The sequence below is a fragment of the Pristiophorus japonicus genome, chromosome 14 (assembly GCF_044704955.1).
Source record: "Pristiophorus japonicus isolate sPriJap1 chromosome 14, sPriJap1.hap1, whole genome shotgun sequence".
Lineage (NCBI taxonomy): Eukaryota > Metazoa > Chordata > Chondrichthyes > Pristiophoridae > Pristiophorus > Pristiophorus japonicus.
Window position 1 is genome coordinate 185,736,529 of NC_091990.1, and position 13,505 is coordinate 185,750,033.

Below are 13,505 nucleotides of genomic sequence, written 5' to 3' on the forward strand. Positions count from 1 at the left end.
GAGAGAAGATGATGGGGGGGGGAGGAGAGAAGATGATGGGGGGGGTGGGGTGAGAAGATGATGGGGGGGTGGGGTGAGAAGATGATGGGGGGGTGGAGAGAAGATGATGGGGGGGAGGAGAGAAGATGATGGGGGGGTGGGGAGAGAAGATGATGGGGGGGGGGAAGAGAAGATGATGGGGGGGGAGAGAAGATGATGGGGGGGGGAGATGATGGGGGGAGAGAAGATGATGGGGGGGTGGGGAGAGAAGATGATGGGGGGGGGAGGAGAGAAGATGATGGGGGGGTGGGGTGAGAAGATGATGGGGGGGTGGGGTGAGAAGATGATGGGGGGGTGGAGAGAAGATGATGGGGGGGAGGAGAGAAGATGATGGGGGGAGGAGAGACGATGATGGGGGGGATGAGAGAAGATGATGGGGGGGAGGAGAGAAGATGATGGGGGGGGAAGAGAAGATGATGGGGGGAGGAGAGAAGATGATGGGGGGGAGGAGAGAAGATGATGGGGGCGTGGGGAGAGAAGATGATGGGGGGGGGAGGAGAGAAGATGATGGGGGGGGGAGAGAAGATGATGGGGGGGGGAGGAGATAAGATGATTGGGGGGGGAGGAGAGAAGATGATGGGGGCGTGGGGAGAGAAGATGATGGGGGGGTGGGGAGAGAAGATGATGGGGGGGTGGGGAGAGAAGATGATGGGGGGGGTGGGGAGAGAAGATGATGGGGGGAGGAGAGAAGATGATGGGGGCGTGGGGAGAGAAGATGATGGGGAGAAGGAGAGAAGATGATGGGGGGGGGAGAGAAGATGATGGGGGGGGTGGGGAGAGAAGATGATGGGGGGGGGAGAGAAGATGATGGGGGGGAGGTGAGAAGATGATGGGGGGGAGGAGAGAAGATGATGGGGAGGGAGGAGAGAAGATGATGGGGGGGAGGAGAGAAGATGATGGGGGGGGTAGAGAAGATGATGGGGAGGGAGGAGAGAAGATGATGGGGGGGGAGGGAGAGAAGATGATGGGGGGGGGAGAGAAGATGATGGGGGGGAGGAGAGAAGATGATGGGGGGGGAGGAGAGAAGATGATGGGGGGGGAAGAGAAGATGATGGGGGTGGAAGAGAAGATGATGGGGGGGAGAGAAGATGATGGGGGGGTGGGGAGAGAAGATGATGGCGGGGGGAAGAGAAGATGATGGGGGGGGGAAGAGAAGATGATGGGGGGGAGAGAAGATGATGGGGGGGGAGAGAAGATGATGGGGGGGGAGGAGAGAAGATGATGGGGGGGGAGGAGAGAAGATGATGTGGGGTGTGGGGAGAGAAGATGATGGGGGGGGGAGGAGAGAACATGATGGGGGGAGGAGAGAAGATGATGGAGGGGGGAGAGAAGATGATGGGGGGGGGAGGAGAGAAGATGATGTGGGGGGAGGAGAGAAGATGATGGGGGGGGGAGGAGAGAAGATGATGGGGGGGGAGAGAAGATGATGGGGGGGAGGAGAGAAGATGATGGGGGGGGGAGGAGAGAAGATGATGGGGGGGAGGAGAGAAGATGATGGGGGGGGAGAGAAGATGATGGGGGGGAGGAGAGAAGATGATGTGGGGGGAGGAGAGAAGATGATGGGGGGGGGAGGAGAGAAGATGATGGGGGGGGAGAGAAGATGATGGGGGGGAGGAGAGAAGATGATGGGGGGGGGAGGAGAGAAGATGATGGGGGGGAGGAGAGAAGATGATGAAGAAGGATCCGCCGCACGCAGTCGATGCCGTGCTGCCGATGCCGCCGACACTTCGGGCGGGGTCCGCCCCCAGTGAGAGGCCGGGCGGGCATGCCCCGCCGCCGGGGTAAGATGCGCAGGCTACTCGGCCAGGGATAGGGGGCAACGACCCTTCGGCCTTGGATAGGGTTGTCGCCCCGGAGACAGGACGCCGGCAGCTACTGCGCACGCGTGCAGTTGCCGGCGCTGTTTTCGGCGCAGGGCTGTAGCTCCGCCCCCAGCCGTTCCTGCTGTACCGCGCCGAGGCGGGATTGGGCCGACAGGTATCGGAGAATCGCGAGGTAAGTATTCGCCGCAATTCTTGCTCTATACATTAGGCGGGCCTCTCCGATGTGCACCGTTCTGGCGGGCAGTCGAACTTGACCCTAATGTGACTGAGTATCAGTTGATCAGAGTTGTGAAGGGTAAGTCAAGTCTGACTAATCCAGTTCATGTTTTTGAGGTCACTAGTGGGGTTGGATAGGGGAGTTTCTATGGATATTATCGATTGGACTTCCTAATGGCATGTGTTAAGGTTCTGCACAAGAGATTAGCAGCAAAGGTGTGCACATGGAATTGATGTATTAAGAATTTGAAAAGGTCATTTATTTAGTTTGCATGAAAATCCCAGAATACCACACTATAAAAATAGAATGACTTATTCAGTCACTGTAATTCACACAGTGATAGTTATGCTTTTGAGATTTCATTTGTAATTTTTTTTTAAAATAAAAACATATTCAGCATGCCAGACTTCTTCAATAAAACCCCAGCTTCCTGCAAACTATAGTATGCCTTTCCTGGTCCAGGTAATTGGTAACACACCCATGAGTCGGACAGAAAACTGTGGTCCCTTTATTCAGTTTGCTGGTTATATCATGAGACCCTGTGTGATCCCCTTTGACTTTGGAAGTGGTAGAATAAACATTCTACGAGACCATGGCTTAGGCTGTAAACTGCCAAACAAATCTATTAAACAATAAAATGATAAGTAAACAGCAGAAATAATGAACTGTAGATTTAGACTTAAAATCTAGTCTAGTTATAGACTTAGCAATACCTCCTCAGAGGAAAGAAAATAAATGGTTGCATTTGCTATGCTAAATATCAATATGCATTGGATCTGGTCCAACCTCCCTGATTTTACTTTACATGACTGTTTGTTGCTCACCTTCTATAGGATCTACCTGGTCCATCTATATCTCTCTGATGTGTTCAATTTGACTACTTAATTGGAACAAAACAGACCGAGATACTTTTCAAAATCTGACCAGGAAATGTAAATATGCATCTCTTAAATTCAAATAGAGCTGCCAATCAAACATATCTTCAAATAAATCCAGAGGATGTTTGTATTTGAATTGAATGGATTGACCCTATTTGGATACCTGTCAGACATATAGCCCTGATTTTCTTTGTCTAATATCAATTGTGTGGAAAGATTAAGAAGTGATGCTGATTCCATCTAAGTGTTAATATACTGACAACACACTAATTTCCTGCTTCACCTGCTTTGCTCACAGATCCAGGTGCAGACTGGGCCAAGTGTGGGAAAATTAAAGGGAAGTATCAAAATCAGGAGGTCAATAAATTCTGAAAGCCTTTAGAAAATCTCAGAAGGCATTCCAATCCATTCGAAGCCTTTCTCAAGGGTGAACCGACAGGGGACTATCAGTAACAAAAAAACATTAAGGACAAAAAAAGCCCCATGTGCAAGCTTCAGCTGATTGGGCTGGCACAGCCAGTGACCAAACTCTGCTAACCCAGGAACTTTAAAAACACATCCACACAGTCATTGCCAGGTTAAGTGCGCCAAAGCCTGAAAAAATGGCTGGTGATATTTTGACAAGCGCAACGAATCAGACTTTGCTGGCTGATGACCCTTTAATCCAGTAGCACATAAAGCCTGACATGCTGTGATCAGGATACTACTGAAGAACCATTAAGCATGCGCTAATTATCTAGTCACCTCTGTCTGCCCATGTGGAAACCAGTGTATGGGTATAGAGCAGCTCTTGTACATCGTGACCAGCCTGGAACTTCTACAGGGGTCTCTCTCTTTGCAGCACCTTGTACTGGGAAGCCTATCGATTGCTAGCATGGTGCTGCAGTAAAACAATAATTGGCACAAAGGCTCAGGTGAACCGATATGCCAGGAGGAAACAAAACAAACAAAAAATGAAAATTGGGTAAACATGGCCTCAAAACAACAACATTTTATTTACTTTTGCATTTTAGTGCCGAGAAATCTTGGGACAGCCAGGTGTACTACATATAGTACTAATATATGTACTAATATATAGTTAAACCACAGAAACAGGCCATTCGGCCCCAATAGGTCCTGTGTTTATGCTCCACACAAGCCTCCTTCCACACTTCCTCGTCTAACCCCATCAACATAACCTTCTAGTTCTTTCCCTCATATATTTATAGTTTATGTTTCTGTAGACAGTGTTGACCATGGCAAAAAATCTAGGAATCCATCAGAATAGCACTCCCATGTTATTAACATAAACTAATAAAGCTCCTTTGCACTCACACTCCAGGAAATGCACATCATGCACTATTGGGACAAAGATCTGGTATTGAAAGTTTGTACATACTTGTCCTCTTAACACCCCAGAAATAAGTGCTAGCATGCATTCTGACGAGAAGCATCAGGAACATTGGCTCTGGGGATACAGTGCATCAAAACAAGCTGGACCATTTTCTGAGTGAGCCAGATTTTTAACCCCTTATAACATGGCAGAAGGAAAGAAGAATGCAAAAAATATTTTTGTCAGATCACTCACCTCAGATTCAATACTTCTGAATACTGTTAGCACAGTATTTATGAGGACCAAGGTTGTGGCTATTCCCTATTTATTTTGACATGGAAGGTGAAGCCCAACCAAATTATCTGATCCACTGATGCAGAAAATGCTTTTCCAAAGCTGAAGGATGCCCTTTGCGCAGACCCTGTGCTAGCTAGTCCAGATTGCTACTGAACTTGCACAGTCCACAAGACAAGGGCGTTGGATACTCGTACTGTATTATATTTGTGCAGGGCAATGCTCCTCACAACAGAGCAGTATTATTGTGATGGGTTGACTGTAATTGGACTCAGGGATTGTGGTGAGAATACACAGTAAACACAGTTCTAAGTACAGTTGTAGCTTCCGCAGTGTCCAGGTGACACTTGGGCATTTGTTTTCACTTGCTGAAGTGACTGTTTCCCATGACAGTAGGTGTGCATTAGGTAAGTAGACTAGGTGTTCCTCAGATGTGGTATGGACACAAATCAGTGAATTTAAGACAAGCAAATCTAACTTTACAATGTGGAAAACACTACACCACATTTTACAGAATTCAATTAACATTCATCTAACCGCATAAGATGCAGTCAGCTTAGTTTTAGAAGCAATAGGTCATGCCTCACAAATCTACTGGAATTCTTTGGGGAGGTAGTTGAATCAGTGGACAAGAGTTATCCAGTGAATCCAAATTACTTGAATTTTGCAGGTAACTGATAAGGTTCCGCATGCAAGCTTTTTAAGTGACGATAATAATGATGCATGCAATAGCAACAATTTAGCGAGCTGGATTTAAATCTGGTTTGCAAATAAAAAGCAATCGATAGAAAATGGTAAGAATGGTGACATGTGCCAAACTTAGTCTGGAGTATAGTAACCAGCAGATTCCACAATTCCAAGTCCCCTGCTGCTTATACTATTCATAAACCATATAGTATTCATAAACCATATGGAGAAAGACACTTAGAGTATTATCACATTTTCTGAGGACATCATTGCAGAATAGAATCATAGGCCCCAAGTTTCCACATGATTTGCTCCTGATTTTTAGGAGCAACTGGTGTAGAACGGAGTATCTTAGAAATTGGAATTCTCCACATTTAGTTTTCTACAGTTCTAGTCAGGTAGAACAGTTTCACTTTGGAACTGAATTTTTTTTTCAAAAGGGGGCATGACCGGCCACTGACGCCTGATTTGAAAGTTTCCACAATGAAAACGTACTCCAAACTAACTTAGAATGGAGCAAGTGAAGATTTTTGTACGCTTGAAAAAACCTTGTCTACACTTTAAAAAATCAGGCGCAGGTTACAAATTAGGCGTCCGGAACGAGGTTGGGGGGGGGGGGGGGGGGGAAGGGAAGTCATTAAATTCTACAATCAATCCTTAGTTATACTTATACAAATAAATCCAACCTGAAAAAAAATTTATAAGCAAAGAAAAGATTAAATAAACCATGTTCCTACCTGTGTGAAAGTGCTTCAGGCAGGCCTTTCAGGCAGCGGTGTGGCGTCGGTCTCGGGGGCAGGCAGCAAGCAGCCTTGGTGCTTGAGGCAGGCCTTCATTCCCCGCGAAGATGCAGCACCCGGACGGACGTGAGGCCATTCGGCCATGGGATTGCAGCGACGTCAGTGGCTGGTCGGGAGCAGCAGCAGCCTTCGAGCTGTGAGGGGGACTGACTGAGGCCATTTGGACAGGGAGAGGCAGCCACATCGACATCTTTATATTTAAATTTGCAGAATGGTGCACCACATATTATGCAATGGTTTGCTTCCTCATGGAAGAAATTCTTTGTTCTTGGTGGAAGTTGATCCATTGCAAAGTTGAATTGCCACTTTTATTTCTCCAAACACACAGTCCTTAATTTGCAGGCACCGGTTCTGCAAGTTTAGCAGTGAAAAGCTGAACTCACTGATTTCAGCAGGTGATTTATTCAGCAGTGCTGCTAAAAGCACTCCCTCACACACAGAAATATCAAGAAAATTAAAATGCAAGCCTTTGCAGGGGTCCAAGAAACAAATCTGCACTTTTTCTGCAGCACTTTTAAAAATGGCCGAGTGCCAATGTTTACTTCAGACTGCGCGTGCGCGAACGCTCCAACGCGCACGCGCAGGGTTGCCGGCACCAAGAAGCCTCATTTAAATTGTACCCGCCCCCTCCTACTTACAAAATCGGCGCGAGTGGTAGGCTCCGCCCCCTGTGCGCCGTGCCAAGCAGACATCGAGCTCCAAGGAGCTCGAGAATACCGCGTTTTTTTTCAGGCGCCGTTTTCGGCGCGAGAAACAGACGCCCAGCTCTGAGGAGCGCCTTTTTCGCCGCGTGTGGAAACTTGGGGCCATAGAATGGTCACAGCACAGAAGGAGGCCATTCAGCCCATCGAGACCGTGCCAGCTCTCTGCAAGAGCACTTTGGCTAGTCTCATTCCCCGTAGCCCTGCAATTTTTTTTTCCTTCGGATACATATCCAATTCGCTTTTGAAAGCCACGATTGAGTCTGCCTCCACCCTCCATTCAGGCAGTATATTCCAAATCCTAACCACTCGTTGCATTAAAAAAAATTCTCATGTCACCTTCGGTTCTTTTACCAATCACCTTAAATCTGTGTCCTCTAGTTCTCGACCCTTCCTCCAATGGGAACAGTTTCTCTCTCTCTACTCTGTCTAGACTCATCGTGATTTTGAACACCTCTATCATCCTATATGTGACTATAGTGACTGTATGCAAAAGGAGAAAGGTTATTGTTTTAGGCACAACCTGAAATATTGGCTTCTTATTTTTATAGAAATAAGCTCTACAGAAATTAGGAAAAATTATCCAACAAAGTACTCCAGCTGGAAATTTGTTACACAAAGAAACCCAATACTTGCTACCAACTGCCAGCTCAGAATAAAAGTGCAGGATAATCTCTCAAAAGAAAGGGAGAATTTGTGAAATGGGAAAGTATATCAACGGAGGATTTTAGTCAACCAAATGTAAATTGGAAAGTTCGGGTCAGATTTGGTAAATGTAATACATAATTGCTCCGTGGCCCAGTGTGACAGGGAAGCCATAGCAACAGTTTTCTACTGGACATGGTGATGGCATGATCCTGACAGCATACAGAAAATGAAAGTCAAGGTATTTCTAGTGCTGGTGACAATAACATGACTGGTGACTATAATATGATTAAATTCATTATATTTTGGGAGTCAACAATGTACACAGCCAACAACTATATGTATAATTTTTTAAATGCCAACTATAAGAGGAGAGAGCTAAAGCAGTCTAATTGGGAGGAAATTATTCATTAACACCTCCACCAAGACTAACTGGAGTCCCTTAAAAGGCATAATAAGAACATACAGAAGAAAGACCCAAGATTAACTAGAGTAGACTCACAAAACATAACTGCAAATAGAATAAATATAATTAGATTAGTAAGGCAGAATCAACATTCAGATAGGAAAGAAGATTATAGGAAACTTCAGATACATGTCAAAAAGGCAAAAAAAGAGCTGGAGATGAATATAGGTGTAGATGTCAAAAGCAGCAAAGAAGTCTTTCAGTACTTTAACATCAAGAGGATAAAACCTTAAAAGGTGCCAAGGGGAATGTATCGAAGGATGAGCAAGAGTTAATAAACTTAATTTTGAGGTATTAAACAGAGAAGATTTACACTAAATGTCCTGCATTAATGGAGTAGTCCATGTAGACAATAATGTGATGGTCTTTCAAGACAAGCTTAAAGTGCTCAAAACAACCAGGTACCAGCAGAGACTGGGGATTAAAGTTGTGAAATGCTGGCAATGATCATAAGAATGTCACTGAATGTTGTAATGGTTCCACAAGATGGGAAACAAGCCAAGATATTAGTGATTTTCAAGAAGGGGACAAAGTTATTTGACAACTGCAAACCTGTAAGTGTTACATCAACATCTACTAAAATAGTAATCAATTGTGAGCAAATTTGAGTACCACCTGTATGAGAATAACCGAATAAATAAGGGGCTACATGGCTTTGAAATGTAGTAAATCCTGCCTGACTATCTTCCTTAACTTTTTTTTAAATGAAGAAATTACATCCCAAGTGGACAGTGAAAAATGATATGCTGTGGTGTACTTAGGACTTGAAAAAAACTTGATAAGTTTGGCCCATGAAACTGAAAGTGAAAATTCAAGATAAAGCCTAGACACAGACATGGTATTGGCTGAAGGAAATAAAAACTGAGTATTTGTTAGGACAGTGTTTTCAGAGTGAGTATTGGGATTCACACTCCCTGCTCCCAGAGCAAGTAGTAATTATTTTGCACATTCAATTTTTTTTTAATGCTATGCAATTAACTCCTTTAACCAGCACTGGAGAAATACCTTATGAAGAATGACACTGAATGTTGTAAATACAGACACAGCTTAACAAATACTCTATGAAACACTATGGCCAGAAACTCCTTGGAACTGCTCCCACTTCGTTGGTGTTACTTCGTTGGAAGTGCAGCAGCAGGGCGTCAAACAACAAAGGCAGACAGATATGGTGCAATTATAGAAGGAGACTTGTTCTGTGTCTTCCGATGCAGAAGAATGAACAGACATTAATTTACTAGTTCGTCTTAACTTTACACTGTAGAGCAGGAAATGCTGCTTATAACCGCACTAATTAGTCCTGTTGTGCAGGACGCCAGGGTAGTTGACGTTGAAAACTCTATCACAGTGCTTCTGATAGGAGTAGCTGATACCACAAGCAGTATAATGGGTTTACCAATGGGGTATGGTTACCATAAAAATTTTCAATGAAGCATACGGTCCACATATTGAATTTAGTATACAGGTACATATATATTATAACTTTAAAACACCAATGTATGTAATTAGTCGGAGTTGTCATCAAGATCCACAGCGCGGCCCTCGACAACGTGGACCATTTCCCATACCTCGGGAACCTCTTATCAACAAAAGAAGACATTGATGAGGAGATTCAACACCGCCTCCAGTGCGCTAGTGCAGCCTTCGGCCACCTGAGGAAAAGAGTATTTGAAGACCAGGCCCTCAAATCTACCACCAAGCTCATCGTCACAGGGCTGTAGTAATACCTGCCCTCCTGTATGGCTCAGAGGCATGGACCATGTACAGTAGACATCTCAAATCGCTGGAGATATATCACCAATGATGTCGCCGCAAGATCTGACAAATCCCCTGGGAGGACAGGCGCATCAACATCGGCGTCCTCGTCCAGGCCAACATCCCCAGCATTGAAGCACTGACCACACTTGATCAGCTCTTCTGGGCAGGCCACATAGTTTGTATGCCACAAGACTCCCAAAGAAAGTGCTCAATTCACGGCAAAGGAGTCAAAGGTGGGCAGCGGAAACGTTACAAGGACACCCTCAAAGTCTCCCTGATAAAGTGCGACATCCCCTCGGACACCTGGGAGTTTCTGGCCAAAAGACGGCCCGAAGTGGAGGAAGTGCATTTGGGAGGGCGCTGAGCATTTCGAGTCTCAACACCGAGAGCATGCAGAAACCAAGCGCAGGCAGCGGAAAGAGCGTGCGGCAAACCAGTCCCACCCACCCCTTCCCTCAATGACTATCTGTCCCACCTGTAACAGAGTCTGTGGCTCACGTATTGGACTGTTCAGCCACCAAAGAACTCACTTCAGGAGTGGAAGCAAGTCTTCCTCGATTCCGAAGGACTGCCTATGATGATGATGATTACTTCAAAAGCTTTCAACATTTAATTTGGTCTCCAAAAAAGAAAAAGAACTTGGGAATAATCTTTCTGATACAATAAACACAGAAAAATGTGTTTCTCAATAATACCTAAATCTATCTTGCTGAAGTAAAAGAAAACACGCAATAATAGTTCAAATCGTGCAACATTTACTGAATTTAGGGTTTAAACGTACTCTAAATGGTTCAAGATATTTTGAAGCGGAAAGTTATCATGGAACGAGAAGATATTGGGATCAATTTTCTCCGTTCATTTGCGCCGTTTTTTGGGTGTATTTATTTTTTTCAAAGCTTCCCCTAGCGATCTGCGCTGGCAGAACTGAGTTAGTTAGTTAGGATTTTTCTAGGCCAGTTATTTTTGGCTTTCCCTCATGTCTGCGCCGGTTTTTTCAACTGTTTGCAGTTTGGCCAACATTTTTTTCTCTTAGGTTGGCGTATCGTATCTGGCCATTCCCGAAAAACTTTCTGGTGAGTTAAGAAAACCAGCGCACACTCACAAATCTGCGCTGAAAGACGCCATTGTTTTAAATCGAAGGTTTTGGAGGGAGTCAAGAACACTGTCACAATCAATAATAAAGTTCAACTTTTTTTTACCTGTCCATGTAGAAGTGTAAATTTGTTGGATTTCAAAAGTTCACTTTTTTTTAAAAATTCACTCACACGCCACCACCGAACGTCTTGAAGCAGGGTTGGCGGGTCATAGCTTTGGCCGGCAGAATCGGCCTCGCGCCTGGACACAGGGGCTCGGGGTTCAACTACAAAACAAGCCGTGGGGGGGGGGGGAGGGTGGAGAAGAGAGAGTGAGCAAGGTGCTGATCGGAAGGCATGGAGCCCGGGGAGGGAGAGAAGTCACAAAACCGTTCGGTGTGCTCCATCCATACAGACCTGGAGAGAAACAACTGCAAACCTGTGCTGCCTGCTTTCCTGCCATTTTGAGCTTCTTTCAACGGTTAAATTTAAGTATGGGGGCAATACTGACAATGCCATATCTTGTGCGAGCCTTCTGCATGATGATGCTACATAGGAGACAATTGATTTGACTTCATCGCATCAGGAACATCAGAGCCCATAGGTTGCTGGGCAGGGGGCCTTACCCACCTCGGGTATATCGAGACAGGCGTTTGTACCGCCACCTGAGTGACGCAGACTGTGGGCTAGACTTTCGTATGAGCCCCCCAACGCCCAATTGCATGCTCAGAAAAACCGCTAACGTTTGGTGAGTAACGCTGGCGAGAATTTCCACTTTTATGTTTAAACTAATTAAAACTAATTGCCCGGCGAGAAAATGGGCATTGCACCTTTATTGTTGGCAGTTTTCTCGGCGGTTAAGGGGAAACGAAGTAAAATGGGCGGTTCTTACTGGAGTGGACGGTATTTAAAATTTAGTCCGAAACTGCCGTTGGGCCTCGGGAGGGGGGGAACTTTTTTTTAAATTTCAATTGTTATGTATATAATGACTCAAAAGGCTTGTTACTGTAAACTCACTCAGGTGTAAACCTGGTCCATTTTATTCGCGCCCAAAGTGACAAGACATGGTTCCAGCACTTATATACCAGGGCCCGCACACGTGCGCGTACAGCCCGATGACCTCCGACACCGGTGCCCCCTGATGTCTAGTGACCCCAAGCATCAATACATGACATCAATAAAAAAAATAAAAACGTTAAAAGCATTCCCAAGACACTTTTACACCTAATCGCCGTTTTAAAATTTAAAAAAAGAACCTTTAACTTACCTTTCATTGCGGAGTACTTGCCTACCACTCTGTTTAAGCAGCTTTTACAGGGCGGTTCCCTCGGCGATCTAGACGGGCTTCCGTTGAGGCCAAACGTACGCCCTGGCGATTTTCTCGGTGTTGCATGTCGGCGGTTTGGTCCCGGCGGGCATGTTCAGATGTGGGCGATACCATTAAAAAAGTAAGGGGGAAACTTTCGCCGGGCGGAAAAACAGCTGTACCGCCAAGAAAATCGCCATGAACCCACCGAAAATGATAGGAAAGTCTAGCCCTGTGTCAGAAGGCTGCGTTTCTGCAAAGAATTGTAAATGAGATTTGTGAGTTGGTCAAAACAGACCTGCAGCCTAGAAGCATCAGGAGGACTGCTTTGTCAGTTGAAGTAAAGGTTACAGCTGCACTTTCATTCTATGCCTCCGGATCTTTTCAAGCTACAACTGAGGACATGTGCAACACATGTCTCCATTCGGCAGGTCACGGCTGCACTGTATACGCGGAGGAATGACTTCATAAAGTTCCCCATGACCGCCCAAGCAATGCATGACAGGGCTGTAGACTTCTCCAGGATTGCTGGCTTCCCAAAGGTACAGGGCTGCATTGATTGTACCCACATCACCTTGCGAGCACCTTTGAAGGTTTCCGAAATGTACAGGAACAGAAAAGGCTTCCACTCCATTAATGCGCAGCTCGTGTGTGACGACATGCATCATATCATGTCAGTCGATGCAAGTTACCCTGGCAGCACCCATGATGTGTTCATTTTACACGAAAGCGTTACATCTGCCATGTTTAAGCAGCAGCCAGAAGGGCACAGCTGGCTACTGGGAGACAAAGAGTACGGCCTCGCCACCTGGCTCATGATGCCCCTACACGTAACTCGGACAGAAGCGGACCGTCAATACAACATGTCGCACATTGCGACGCACAGCATCATTGAGAGTACCATTGGCATATTGAAACAGCATTTCCGATGCCTGGACCGTTCCGGAGGCTACTTGCTGTACTCCCCTGAGATTGTCGGTCGGTTCACTGTTTTGTGCTGCATAACTTAGCCACCATGAGGCAGCAGCACCTGGCAGTGGAAGACCCATCTGTGGTGAGAGTAGCTGATAACGATGTGGAAGATACAGGTGACGAGCAGGAGGAGGAGGAGGATGAGGAGGAGGAGGACGAGGAGGAGGAGGACGAGGAGGAGGAGGAGGAAGATGAGGAGGAGGAGGAGGAGGAGGACAAGGATGAGGAAGCCATGCAAGTGCCTGAGGCCGGAACATGACGGCGGAGGAGGGCGGGGGCCATCGTGCCCCTATAACGATTGTTCGAGCCTTGCACCAGCAGCTCATCAGTCAGGGCTCAGCGACAACTCTTCCACATGGATATGTTTACTGTTTGAAGCTGCTCCGTAATGTTGTGTTGTGTTAATGGAACAGGATTCAGTTTTAATGTAAAATATATTCTATTCAAAAGTTTACAATGTACTTAACTTAACTTTAATCAAAATTATTCTTGCATCAAACTTTACTTGAAGATCACTTATAACCTTGTAAATTTACA

The 13,505-nt window shown here is 45.8% G+C and overlaps 1 protein-coding gene across 13 annotated transcripts in view; it reads right to left on the bottom strand.

Annotated features, from left to right (window-relative positions):
* The window catches only part of stk33 (serine/threonine kinase 33), a 220,948-nt gene that overhangs the window by 108,482 nt on the left and 98,961 nt on the right, over positions 1 to 13,505 (bottom strand). Inside the window, exon 1 of one of the 13 annotated variants that reach the window (XM_070899945.1) lies at positions 11,958 to 12,070. The exons of the other annotated variants lie outside the window; for them this stretch is intronic. The gene's annotated coding sequence lies outside the window, so the exon portion shown is untranslated. Of the gene's footprint in view, positions 1 to 11,957; positions 12,071 to 13,505 lie in introns of those variants that run through there. 13 annotated transcript variants of the gene reach the window in all.